Consider the following 12,932-nt stretch of genomic DNA (forward strand, 5'->3'; position numbering starts at 1 on the left):
CCTGGCCGTGCTGGAGCCCAAGCTGCTTCACCTGCAGCAGGAGGCAGAGGAGCTGGCTATCTCGCACCCGGCCAAGGCCATGGAGGTCCTGGAGCCCTTCGAGGGCATCAGTGTGGAGTGGGAGGAGCTGAAGCGCACGCTGCAGGGCTGCGAGGACTCTCTGATGGTGGCGGGGCGGCTGCAGCAGTTCATCCAGGACCTGGACTCCTTCCTGACGTGGCTGGTGCAGACGCAGACGGCGGCAGCTAGCGACGAGCTGCCCAACGCGCTAGAGGAGGCCGAGAGGCTGATCAACCGCCACGCGGCCCTGAAGGAGGAGATCGGGAGGTACGAGGAGGACTACGAGCGACTGCAGGCGGTCAACGAGCTGCTGGAGGCCGAGGAGGCGCCGCTGCCATATGCGGCGCTGCAGCAGTGGCTCCAGAAGCTGGATGTGGGCTGGAACAAGCTGCTGGAGATGTGGGAGAGCCGGAGGGAGGTGCTCGTGCAGGCGCACATCTTCCACCTCTTCCTGAGGGACGTCAAGCAGGCCGAGGCCTTCCTCAACAACCAGGTCAGTTAGCCTCTTGTTGGACATCCCAACATCAATATATCTATTAGCAATGTCTAGTAGTTAGGCCTACTGAGGCAATTAATCCCAAATCATCATTAGCTAATCTGAAGCTGGCCCTACATGGAACCCAAAAGGGTTCTACCTGGAACCAAAAAGGATGTGTAAAGGGCATTGTGGAAATGATCAGAGGGTTGCTTTTCCAGTTACACACAGCACAGCACAGCATATGCCTGTGATTTTTAGCCTAGATGTAGAATTCATAGGTGGCTCTATAGCAGGAAATCCCAGCAAGATGTGCGTAATGAGGGTTGCCAGGTGTGCGTAATGAGGGTTGCCAGGTGTGCGTCGTGATGGTTTGCGTCATGAGGGTTGCCAGGTGTGCGTCATGATGGGTTGCCAGGACCGGTGGTTAGTAAACCGGCGACGTCGAGCGCTGGAGCGGGAGTAGACATGACAATGAGGTTAAAATGTCAACATATAGTTCATTTAAACAATTTTTTGTTTTGCATTTATATTCATGCACAGTATATCGTCCTTTATTGGGCCATGTGTGTGAGTATGTACAGTATAATGGTCTATAGGCTATGCATGCTGGAATATGCACACCACTTTATAAAGTGCACTCCATTGCAGGGTCTTTGCGTGCAGAACAGAGTTCCATTCCAGTTGCAATGTCAGAAGGCATTTCCCCCGACTGCTCTGTCCGTGTGTCAGAGCATGTCTGTTCTGGTTTGATGACATACCTTTACCAGAGACCCAGTTCTCCCTTAGGCACAGAGGCCAAAGGATTTCTTTTTGAATAATTGTCAAACAGAGTGCCATGACTTGTTTTTGGTCTTTCACCTATGTTTCTCTCAACCCTTGTATCGTGTATCCGACCATACATATAGGAATGTCCTTACGCTATCGCTTTGCTTTACGTGTAGTTGTGTTGAACACAACAATTCAGCAGTCACAATTCAGATATCCATTGATCAGGAGTACAATGTAGTGTTCCTTGCCAATAATGACTGAAACCTGACCTCATTATAGTCCTTAGAGATCAGCATATTTATCATTCAGCAAAATAGAATCTACACCTCTTGCATGTACTAAACATGCTAATGTAGTTATTGATAAAATGCCATGAGATGATACCCATGTCTGTGAGCACATACTACACACGAGCTTGTTACAGTAATATTCCCATTTTCTCTCTCAGTTTTCGTTCTATTCCCTCTAATCTCTTGTACATTTACAAACTCTTCACTGACGTGCGGTTCTGACTCTGTCCATTCTCCCTGGCCCCCTCCAGGAGTCAGCCTTGGCTCACGTTGAGCTCCCCACCACGGTGGAGACAGTGGAGGCTGCCATCAAGAAGCACAAGGACTTTACCACCACCATGGAGCTCAACCTGCATCGCATCAAGGCTGTCATCGAGGCCGGAGAGAGCCTCATTAGCCAGAGCAACATCTACTCGGACCGCATCAGGGAGCGTGTGGACACCCTCGCTAACAGGTGGGTGGCGCCATAGGATTGTTCGACCCATAAACTGAATATACACCTGTCCTAATTTATACGGGGCGGGGGGGGGGAGGGTGCTGTGGTCAAGTCTGAAACGCATGAGGTATAGGTAGATGTGTCACTTGTCACTTAGCAGAGGCACAACACTATGTATGAATACACGGTGGATATTGAAATATAAAATGTTGTTCATCAATACAAGTTAATTACTATGGTGATAATGAAGTGGTCTGGGTAGCAGGTGGGCTTCACAAACACAACGGTACACACGAGGAGACAAAGCATAAGCGACCCGAAAAGAAACTCCCCTCGTTGATACTTTCTTTAACAGCAGAGCATGACATTCATACTGATGGGCGAGGCAAGGAGGGGCCTAGTTAACCCGTAGCCAATTCTCCACGCCAACAATAGCATGGGGCGACCACATGTGAGGGAGATATTTAGATGAGACCGTTGGCCGACTCTCGTCTTTACACTGTTGTTCGGTGTGCTGCACCGAAGCCATCAACCTCATACATCGAGTTCCAGTTGCAGATACCAGTAGAGTGATTGATGCACTGTGTGAATGAATGGCTCTATGTTTCTGCTCTCCTCCACAGAGGCAACCAGAACCGGGAATTGGCCCAACAGTGGCTGGAGAGGCTCAACGGCCAGTGGGGGCTCCAGAGGTTACTACAGGACTGCCACGAGGTAGGACACAACATGACAAAAATGTCACAACCAACGCTGGCATATCAATGGAATAACCAATGGGAGGTTGTAGGGGTTAAAAACAAGGGCTTGTGTTCGGAGCTGTGCTGTACATGGCTTTGCTTCGGACCACAGGGGGTCAGGCTCAAACCTCCAGATGGATATCGTGTTGCTGGATCCTTCAGTGATATACTAAAACTCTGCTTAGCTGAAATTGAATGACATCTGTCAGACCTGTGGTGGGGTCTATCTCTTCCTCAATCTTTATATCAGGGTTGACAACATTTTTTCTTCGCCTATGTAAGTTGAATGATTTGAGCCAGCCGGCTGCTGTGTTAGATGCTTAACTTGGGGATGTGAGTGACAGACGAACTTGACTCTTCTGAGGTTTTGATGTGATTAGTTGTTGTTGTTGACCTGCTGGATCTTTCTGACTGGACAGTCGACTTCTGGCAAACCCCTTCAGAGAGGCGGACCTAGTTGATAGTCGGTGGATATTTGTCATTTGGTTGTAAAGGAAGATGATGCTTTGCTATGATTGACATGACTTTGACTGCCAGGTTTAAGCTGTGCTGTGTGCCTATGGGTCAGAAGAGCCATATTCAGTGTCCAGTGCCGAACCTGGATATATCACCTGTTCAAAGGGTTTCATAGTGTGCCCCAGAGCTACCCTATTTAACACAGAGCTTTATTCAGTTTCTGCAACTTTCTCTCTGCGTGCCCTGCGTTGAATAATTCACCACCACCACCTCCCTATATCATTAATTCAGGGTATAGGGAGAGTGTATCTGTGGTAGAAGGCTTCCCTTCCAGTGTGTGGCCTACTGTATGAGAATGGCACACACTGCGACAGTTTGAAAGAATGTGCAGAAGTGTGTTCTTAACTTTCACGCTTATAATACAGCTGTACTGGCTTGAGAAAAAAAGGGTTGATGCACATCCAGTGAATGGTTGATACCATGATCGCCCCCCCCCAAAAATGTCATGTTTATTTTTTTTACCCCTTTTTCTCCCCAATTTTGTGGTGTCCAATTGGTAGTAGTTACAGTCTTGTCCCGTCGCTGCAACTCCTGTACGGACTCAGGAGAGGTGAAGGTCCCCCGAAACACAACCCAGCCAAGCCGCACTGCTTCTTGACACAATGCTCGCTTAACCCGGACGGCGCTGGGCCAATTGTGCGCCGCCCCATGGGTCTCCCGGTCGCGGCCGGCTGCGGCAGAGCCTGGACTCAAACCCAGGATCTCTAGTGGCACATCACATTGATCTGACCTGACTGTGGACTGGAGGCAGAGGCTCATCATCTCTAATAGCAGTGATACACTGGAGTCCATTTGATTAGCGCCATTCTTATATTTCCCATAAGCTGCTGCCTCCCAGTCTCCACATGGGTAGAGTTCATTTGGAGTCCCAGGGGGGGCTTATCCGCCTGTGACCCAACTGACCTCTCTGGTCAGGAGGGCATCATCCAGGGGTGGTCCCCGCCTCCAGAGAGTAGGATGCTAAGAGGTTGAAGAGAATAGCTGGGCCGTCGGAGAGGAATATACCGTGGACCCTTTAAACGAAAGCAGAGCAGTAAATCTATCAACCCCCCCCCACTCAGTGATGTAATTTCAAGTGCAGAGCATTCTCCCTGTTGACGCCTCACAACAGCGTAGGATCTCTCTCTCTCTCTCTCTCTCTCTCGCTGGCTCTCCCTCGATGGCTCGATCCAGTGCAAGCTTTCGATCACCTCGCACTGCTCAGCCACTGCAGCAGCAGCAGGGTTGGGGAAACTGGGGCTTGTTACAGCCCGGAATACGGTCGCGTGCAGCTGGAAGAGGCAAGGACTGCAGCAGAGGGACAAACCAAACGAGAGAGAGAGAGAGGCAGGCAGGCAAAAGGAAAAGGGTTGGGGATTGGGGGTGGAGAAGAAAGACAATATGAATGTGATAGAGGAGTCGTGAGGTGCTCTGAAGAGCGATGAGCGTGTCTGGATTTCTTTGGAGCCAGAGGAGCAGAATCTCTCCCCTCCACTCCCCCCCCCTCGACACTATCAAACGCCGGCCCCCTCCTCCCGCATCCCATCCCTCCTTCCTTCCTCCCTCACCTCACAGCATTACTAACCACAACCACTGAGCCTCCAGGCTATCACGGATGCCTCTAAATCCCAGCCCAGCTATCTGTAGGTGGGGGCTGAATGAGGGGGAGAGGATAGGGTTCATGGGGAGGGGCAAACCTGCTCCTGGAGCCTGCCATTTTATTGTTTTGGGGAGATTTTTCATTTCTCCATTTCTCATTCTCTCTCACTTGTCAGTGGTCCGCCTCCTTCTCGTCTATCTCCCTCTCTCTGGATTGAACACACCAGCCACAGCAACGCGCCACGGCAACGCAGCAGCAGAGAAGCTAGTGCAGCCTCAACGTCATCTTATCTGTTTTTTTTGGGGGGGAGGAGCAGCTTTGCCTTGCTGCTTGTTTGTTTTGATTCCTGCAGCATCTCCCTCTCTTACTGTGGAGGATTTGTGCCTTATTCCTACCTGGACGGGCAGGTCGAGGATGTGGATACGTACGGCCACCCGTCACAACCCTATGGGCCGTTCCTGTTAACGCTGCCTGCCGGTAAATTAAACAGATTTCCCGTTAGATGTCAGGGGAGTAGCAGTCAAGGACGGGAGAGCCTAGTCCAGAAGATGGGGGTGGAAATATGTGGGAGGCAGGCAGGAGATAGAGAGATATTGTTCTTTTTATATTGCTTGTACTGATGATGTTGAATGGGCAGGGATATAAGTTATTTTGTATGTTTGGCCTTGAATGTAATGGTCAGCTTACTTTTGTACCAAATGTGCCAATGGATTATGTGCTTGTGTAGAGGTGTGCTTTTGCGTGTTCTGTGTACATGTCCTGTTACCGTGTGTATGAATTCCTGTTACCGTGTGTATGCTTGTGTGGTACAACACACGTGTCTGCATACATGTGTCTGCTGTATGTGTTTAACATGCATGTGCTTGACCTTGTGTGTGTCTCTGTGTTCATGTGTATGGATGATTGCTTTTCTATTCTTTCTCTGTGTGTTTATTTTTGACCCATTGTTTACATTGATCTTTTCGTTTTTCAAATGACTGGTCAGCCTGAATACATCTCTGTGTGTGCTTGTACAGGTATTGTGTGTGTGTGTGCGCGTGTGTGTGTGTGTGTGTACAGACACGTGCCTGCATGTGTGTGTGTGTCTCTATGTATGTGGGCATCTATGCTACTCTGCATGCGTCTGTTAGTAGCCTATATTGTCCACCTAGATGACAGTACAAATGCATTGAGTGGCATGATCATCCTGTACTGACAGCTCCCTTGTCCCTCAGCTTGGAGACTGGGTGGCAGAGAAGATGCTCATGGCTCGCGACACGTCCCGCGATGAGACGCAGAAGCTGCACAAGAAGTGGCTGAAGCACCAGGCCTTCATGGCCGAGCTGGCCCAGAACAAAGAGTGGCTGGAGAAGATCGAGAGGGTGAGTACAGTACCACTGGGACTCTACACAGAGGCGGGGGTGGGTATCTACCATGGGCTGATGCTCAGGAATGGGGAAGGGGAGACTGAGCTGGCTGCTCTGTTGGTGGTGGTGGTGTCGTCAGAGTTTTGGGTGTGTGCTGGTTGGGGATGGGGGGAAAGTTAGTGTCAACTCATTGTTGCTATGTCATTTGTTTTGTTTGTAGAATGAAAAAATACAAAGTTCCTTGTTACAATGTGATCAGACCAGCGTTTATACTGTATGTAATCAAATAACAATATTATCTGCAATATTTGTGGTTCGTAATGATTTGATATGCTCTTAAATGATTTATTTTGCAAATTATTATTTCTAAGCCTGTTTCGAGTGCGACACAGCAAACGAGCATAAACTTGACGAGAATTGCCATTTGGTTTACCATTAGTTGAATTAAAGGACAATCACAGGCACTGAGAGTTGATGGTTGAGCGTGTCAGTGAATAGTCTCTAAGAGCTCTGATGAACCCAGAGATACCCTGATGTGCCTATGAGCACGAACAGTTTTGCCTGAAATATCCACTGGTCACATCACCACATCATATCTGTGGGCCCTGCCTGCCCTATCAGATTGATACAAACTGTAACATCAGTGGGATAATTGCTTTAGGCAAGTAGTACAAGTACAACCACTGGCTCGGATGTGGCTCATTATACCCTGTTATATCCAGCCCATTCCTCCTAACCGGAACAGGGCTGCACTAGGTGCACATGAAGTTGAGTGGAAATGCGAGCGTTTTCACTGAACACTGTCAGTATGTGTACACTGTGCAAATGGATTTGGGAACATGGTTGCCATTAGGCCTAAGTATATCCAGAAGTGTAATGTAGCAGTGGAGGCTGCTGAGGGGAGGACGGCTCATGAATAATGGCTGGAATGGAGTCAATGGAATGGTGTCAACCACATGGAAACCACATCTTTGATGTGTTTGATGTCATTCCATTGACTCCATTCCAGCCATTATTATAAGCCCCTCAGCAGCCTCCACTGTAATGCAGTGACGTCATCGAGGCTGAGTCTAAGTGGTACGATCCATTTTGGATTCAAATTCAGGTCATCTGCATAGATAGATACTGGAGTGTTATTGGAAGGTGCTTACTGCAGCTGCTGTACAAGGGAACGGTCGCTTGGAGGAACGCCCATTGGCATGCCTATGATCTCAGGAGAATAATTGGCAGCATGTTATCTGTATATAGCTCCTCTTACAGTAAAGTTTTTCTAGGTACAGTATGATTAGCCACGTCTCCCAGCGATGCTGTGTACCCAAACAGAAACACAGTTTTCTCCCCCGGGGCTCTGTCATAGCGTTGGTGGGAAAACAAATGAAACGCGGAGCGACAGGCACCCTAAATGCACTGTAACACAGCTGCACTGTGTGTGTGTGNTGGGCCCTGCCTGCCCTATCAGATTGATACAAACTGTAACATCAGTGGGATAATTGCTTTAGGCAAGTAGTACAAGTACAACCACTGGCTCGGATGTGGCTCATTATACCCTGTTATATCCAGCCCATTCCTCCTAACCGGAACAGGGCTGCACTAGGTGCACATGAAGTTGAGTGGAAATGCGAGCGTTTTCACTGAACACTGTCAGTATGTGTACACTGTGCAAATGGATTTGGGAACATGGTTGCCATTAGGCCTAAGTATATCCAGAAGTGTAATGTAGCAGTGGAGGCTGCTGAGGGGAGGACGGCTCATGAATAATGGCTGGAATGGAGTCAATGGAATGGTGTCAACCACATGGAAACCACATCTTTGATGTGTTTGATGTCATTCCATTGACTCCATTCCAGCCATTATTATAAGCCCCTCAGCAGCCTCCACTGTAATGCAGTGACGTCATCGAGGCTGAGTCTAAGTGGTACGATCCATTTTGGATTCAAATTCAGGTCATCTGCATAGATAGATACTGGAGTGTTATTGGAAGGTGCTTACTGCAGCTGCTGTACAAGGGAACGGTCGCTTGGAGGAACGCCCATTGGCATGCCTATGATCTCAGGAGAATAATTGGCAGCATGTTATCTGTATATAGCTCCTCTTACAGTAAAGTTTTTCTAGGTACAGTATGATTAGCCACGTCTCCCAGCGATGCTGTGTACCCAAACAGAAACACAGTTTTCTCCCCCGGGGCTCTGTCATAGCGTTGGTGGGAAAACAAATGAAACGCGGAGCGACAGGCACCCTAAATGCACTGTAACACAGCTGCACTGTGTGTGTGTGRGTGTGTCTCATTTGAAGCCATGCCAACTGGTGACCTGTGAGRGAGTCTGGGGGTTGGAATGCCTGATATCTGAATAATCTAATTAAAAATCTAATATTTATATTATGGATGAATCTAGGTCGGAATCCGTTTAGAATGTTTAGAACCATAGTGGTTCATGAATATACACTATCTTTGCTTGACAATTTCAAACTCAGACCAACGATTCAGGATAATGACCATGGTTTTGTTCTCAGGTTGAGAAATGAATATCGGATATGCCTTTGAAAGATCAGAGTATTTTAGAAAGAGTAGCCTTTGCTCTGAATATTTAAACCTACACTGCATGGCTTATATTAATAATGTAGGCTGTACCATAATATTGAATAGTGGAGAGGTTTCACATTTGGCATTTATAATTTTTTTCATGGATGAAAACGTTCTATTGTACTTAAACAGCTTACATTTTTCTATAAAATCAGAATTGTTTGTAATACTGGCTGTTTTCGCTGGTATTCTGTCTCATATATTTTCTCATTTGTGTTGGTACACTCTGACCTGACAATAGATTTCCCTCAGTAACGGCAACACTCTGAGATCGCCGTAGGTGAACGTAGCCCTCTGTAAAGGGCAAGTTGGTGGTCTTATGTGAGTTCAAGACTATTTCATAGAGCCAATGTATAGATAAGACTACCCAAAGATTTCCTGAGGGGACAGCCCTAGCAAGCTGTAGCTGTGATAAATCTGTTGGGTCGGCGCTAGTGTTACAACCATATTGGTTTGAGTTAGGGTGGTCCTGGGAAACATTATTTTCCCCCTCCTGGATTCTCAAGAGCTGTGTTCTCTATCGAACAATTTACCCAAAGCAAATTGGTTATATACAGTTGAAGTCGGAAGTTTACATACACCTTAGCCAAATACATTTAAACTCAGTTTTTCACAATTCCTGACATTTAATCCTAGTAAAAATTCCCTGTCTTAGGTCAGTTAGGATAAACACTTTATTATAAGAATGTGAAATGTAAGAATAATAGTAGAGAGAATTATATATTTCAGCTTTTATTTCTTTCATCACATTCCCAGTGGGTCAGAAGTTTACATACACTCAATTAGTATTTGGTAGCATTGGCTTTAAATTGTTTAACTTGGGTCAAACGTTTTAGGTAGCCTTCCACAATCTTCCCACAATAAGTTGGGTGAATTTTGGCCCATTCCTCCTGACAGAACTGGTGTAACTGAGTCAGGTTTGTAGGTCTCCTTGCTCGCACACGCTTTTTCAGTTCTGCCCACAAATTTTCCATGAGGTCAGGGCTTTGTGATGGCCACTCCAATACCTTGACTTTGTTGTCCTTAAGCCATTTTGCCACAACTTTGGAAGTATGCTTGGAGTCATTGTCCAATTGGAAGACCCATTTGCGACCAAGCTTTAACTTCCTGACTGATGTCTTGAGATGTTGCTTCAATATATCCACATAATTTTCCGTGGATATAGATACTTTTGTACCTACTTCCTCCAGCATCTTCACAAGGTCCTTAGCTGTTGTTCTGGGAATGATTTGCACTTTTCGCACCAAATCACGTTCATCTCTAGGAGATAGAACGCGTCTCCTTCCTGAGCGGTATGATGGTTGCGTGGTCCCATGGTGTTTATACTTGCATACTATTGTTTGTACAGATGAAAGTGGTACCTTCAGTTGTTTGGAAATTGCTCCCAAGGATGAACCAGACTTGTGGAGGTCTACAATTTTTTTTCTGAGGTCTTGGCTGATTTCTTTTGATTTTCCCATGATGTCAAGCAAAGAGGCACTGAGTTTGAAGGTAGGCCTTGAAATGCATCCACAGGTACACCTCCAATTGACTCAAATGATGTCAATTAGCCTATCAGAATCTTCTAAAGCCATGACATCATTTTCTGGAATTTTCCAAGCTGTTTAAAGGCACAGTCAACTTAGTGTATGTAAACTTCTGACCCACTGGAATTGTGATACAGTGAATTATAAGTGAAATAATCTGTCTGTAAACAATTGCTGGAAAAATGACTTGTGTCATGCACAAAGTAGATGTCCTAACCGACTTGCCAAAACTATAGTTTGTTAACAAGAAATTTGTGGAGTGGTTGAAAAGCAAGTTTTAATGTCTCCAACCTAAGTGTATGTAAACTTCRGACTGTATAAAAGGGTCTAGGACTGTCTCCAAGGTTTTGAGTAGCTAAAGTATAGGCCTTTATAGCAGCTAGAATCTCTGGTGTTACTGAACGCCCCAGCCTTTTGATGCAGGTGACCCTCTTACCCTGTAACTGTCAGGTGATTTACATTTTTACGTGGTGGATTTTCTCCCTGACGTCACATGCCRGGCAGCTGTTGGAAGGTGCAACTTTGCCAAGTGGACGGATATGTGCCCGCGCTTGCAGTGGTTGCCAGGCAACAGCCTGTCCCCTCCCAGCGTACCTCATGTATGAAGGTCATTTGTCTTGCTTCTATCCCATATCTCTGAAACCAGGAAGTGAAACCAGCAGGAAGTGACATATTAAAGGGCTACCGTGAAGAGTATCAGAAAATGTATGACTGTACAGATAAAGTACGAAAAAGTATGAAAATGTTCCCGGAAAGAGCATCTGCTAAATGACTAAAATGTGAGAAAATATCATATAAATAGAGGTGTTAATTACACGGATCAGCTGCAGGTGAGAAGACTGGATGTGAGAACAACCGGTGTCTGTGGGTGTCTAACCTAATTTTGGAAGTGCAGAATTGAAGATGCTTAAAGGGGGGGGATCTAGTGCTTGTCCCTGCAGTGTATAACTTTTTATAAATGGGGCCTGCCACTGTTTCTCTCAAAGCTATTGCTACCCAAAGCCCAATGGGCTCTTATTTCCTCTTCCCTTTCCCCTCGTTTCTCAGTTAGTACATTGGCCCCTTACTATTTTACAAGGGACCTCCGGGACAAGTTGCAAAAGTGACTCTCTCTCTTTTGTTTCGGTGTGTGTGTGGTGTGTGCATTGAGCATGCCTGCATGCGTGTGTGTGTTCGGGATTATGTATGATGGAAAGCAGTCATCATTACCAGTAGCTACCCTGACACTACATTATTAGGGATACCATAACAACAACATAAGCACTGCATTTTATAATTGCAATTCCATCTGTTTAGGTCCCTGGCGTCCCACAACTAGCATCCTACACACACACTCACCCTCTTTTCTTAACCCCTTTGGGAGTGGAGTTTGACCCATGTGTTTTTGCCGGCGCTGCAATATAAAGGGCGTGTGAGCCGAGATGGAGAGTGAGAAGAGAGCAGGCAGAGAGGGAGAACAGTCAGAGCCTCCTCGACTACAGCACATAGCAGGGAGGTAGAGGGAGGCAGATAGACAATTATGTCATACAGCTCCATGTTCCAACACTTTCAGGACATTGCTAATACCCAGCTATCACAGTGTCCTCATAACGGTTAGTGGAACATTGCTGTAACGCTGTAGCACCAATTCTAAACAATATATTGGCTACAATTTTGCTTTTCTTAATACAGGATACTGTGCTACAATATTACGGAAAGCCAAGTTTATTATGTAGGCTTGTGAAGTTGAACCAGTGGTAGGATTTTAACAGTGTGTAACGAACGTCGTCGGGAGAAGGAGAAGAGGACCAAGACCAAGGTGCAGCGTGGTAAGTGTTCATATTACCTTTAATAAAATACGAAACACTTGACGAAACAACAAAAACGACCAACGAACAGTCCTGTAAGGTGATGACACAAAAAACAGAAAACAACCACCCACAAACACAGGTGGGAACAGGKTACCTAAGTATGGTTCTCAATCAGAGACAACGATAGACAGCTGCATCTGATTGGGAACCATACCAGGCCAAACACGTAGAAATACAAAACAAGGACAACATAGAACACCAGACATAGAATGCCCACCCAAACTCACGCCCTGACCAACCAAAATAGAGACATAAAAAGGATCTCTACGGCCAGGGCGTGACACAGTGAGGAGACAGTAATWCAGATCAGATTTTTCTTGCCAGATTGAGGCTTTTTATTTGCAAGACTTAGCCAGCGACTGTACAACACAAACAAAAAGAATAAACTGGACGTTGCAACACATGGAACATAAATCCAAATAGAGCTCAAAACCAAAAACCCAGATTTCTGCAAACCCAGAGGTATGCCGGCTTTACCCTTTCTCTCTCTCTCTAACAAGGAAATTACAGGGTTTAAATAACACTACCCATAATGCATTTAACTAATGAGAGCAACCTAATTGACATCATGATCAATTACCGGTTGGCATGAAATACCAAACATGTTCAGTTAACAAACGTCTAAGTATTCTCCGAGCACACACTTCAATACAGGTGCTATTCCATGCTTTAGAGCAGAAACACAATCTGGGATATAAACATGTACGTCCCCCCGGAATAAGCTACTACTGCATTAACCGTATCTTTAACCATGCGCTGGAACGC

The 12,932-nt window shown here is 46.3% G+C and overlaps 1 pseudogene; it reads left to right on the forward strand.

Moving 5' to 3' along the window:
* LOC111957207 (spectrin beta chain, non-erythrocytic 4-like) overlaps positions 1-12,932 on the forward strand; it is a 50,908-nt pseudogene that overhangs the window by 14,192 nt on the left and 23,784 nt on the right.

The sequence above is a fragment of the Salvelinus sp. IW2-2015 genome, linkage group LG4p (assembly GCF_002910315.2).
Source record: "Salvelinus sp. IW2-2015 linkage group LG4p, ASM291031v2, whole genome shotgun sequence".
Lineage (NCBI taxonomy): Eukaryota > Metazoa > Chordata > Actinopteri > Salmoniformes > Salmonidae > Salvelinus > Salvelinus sp. IW2-2015.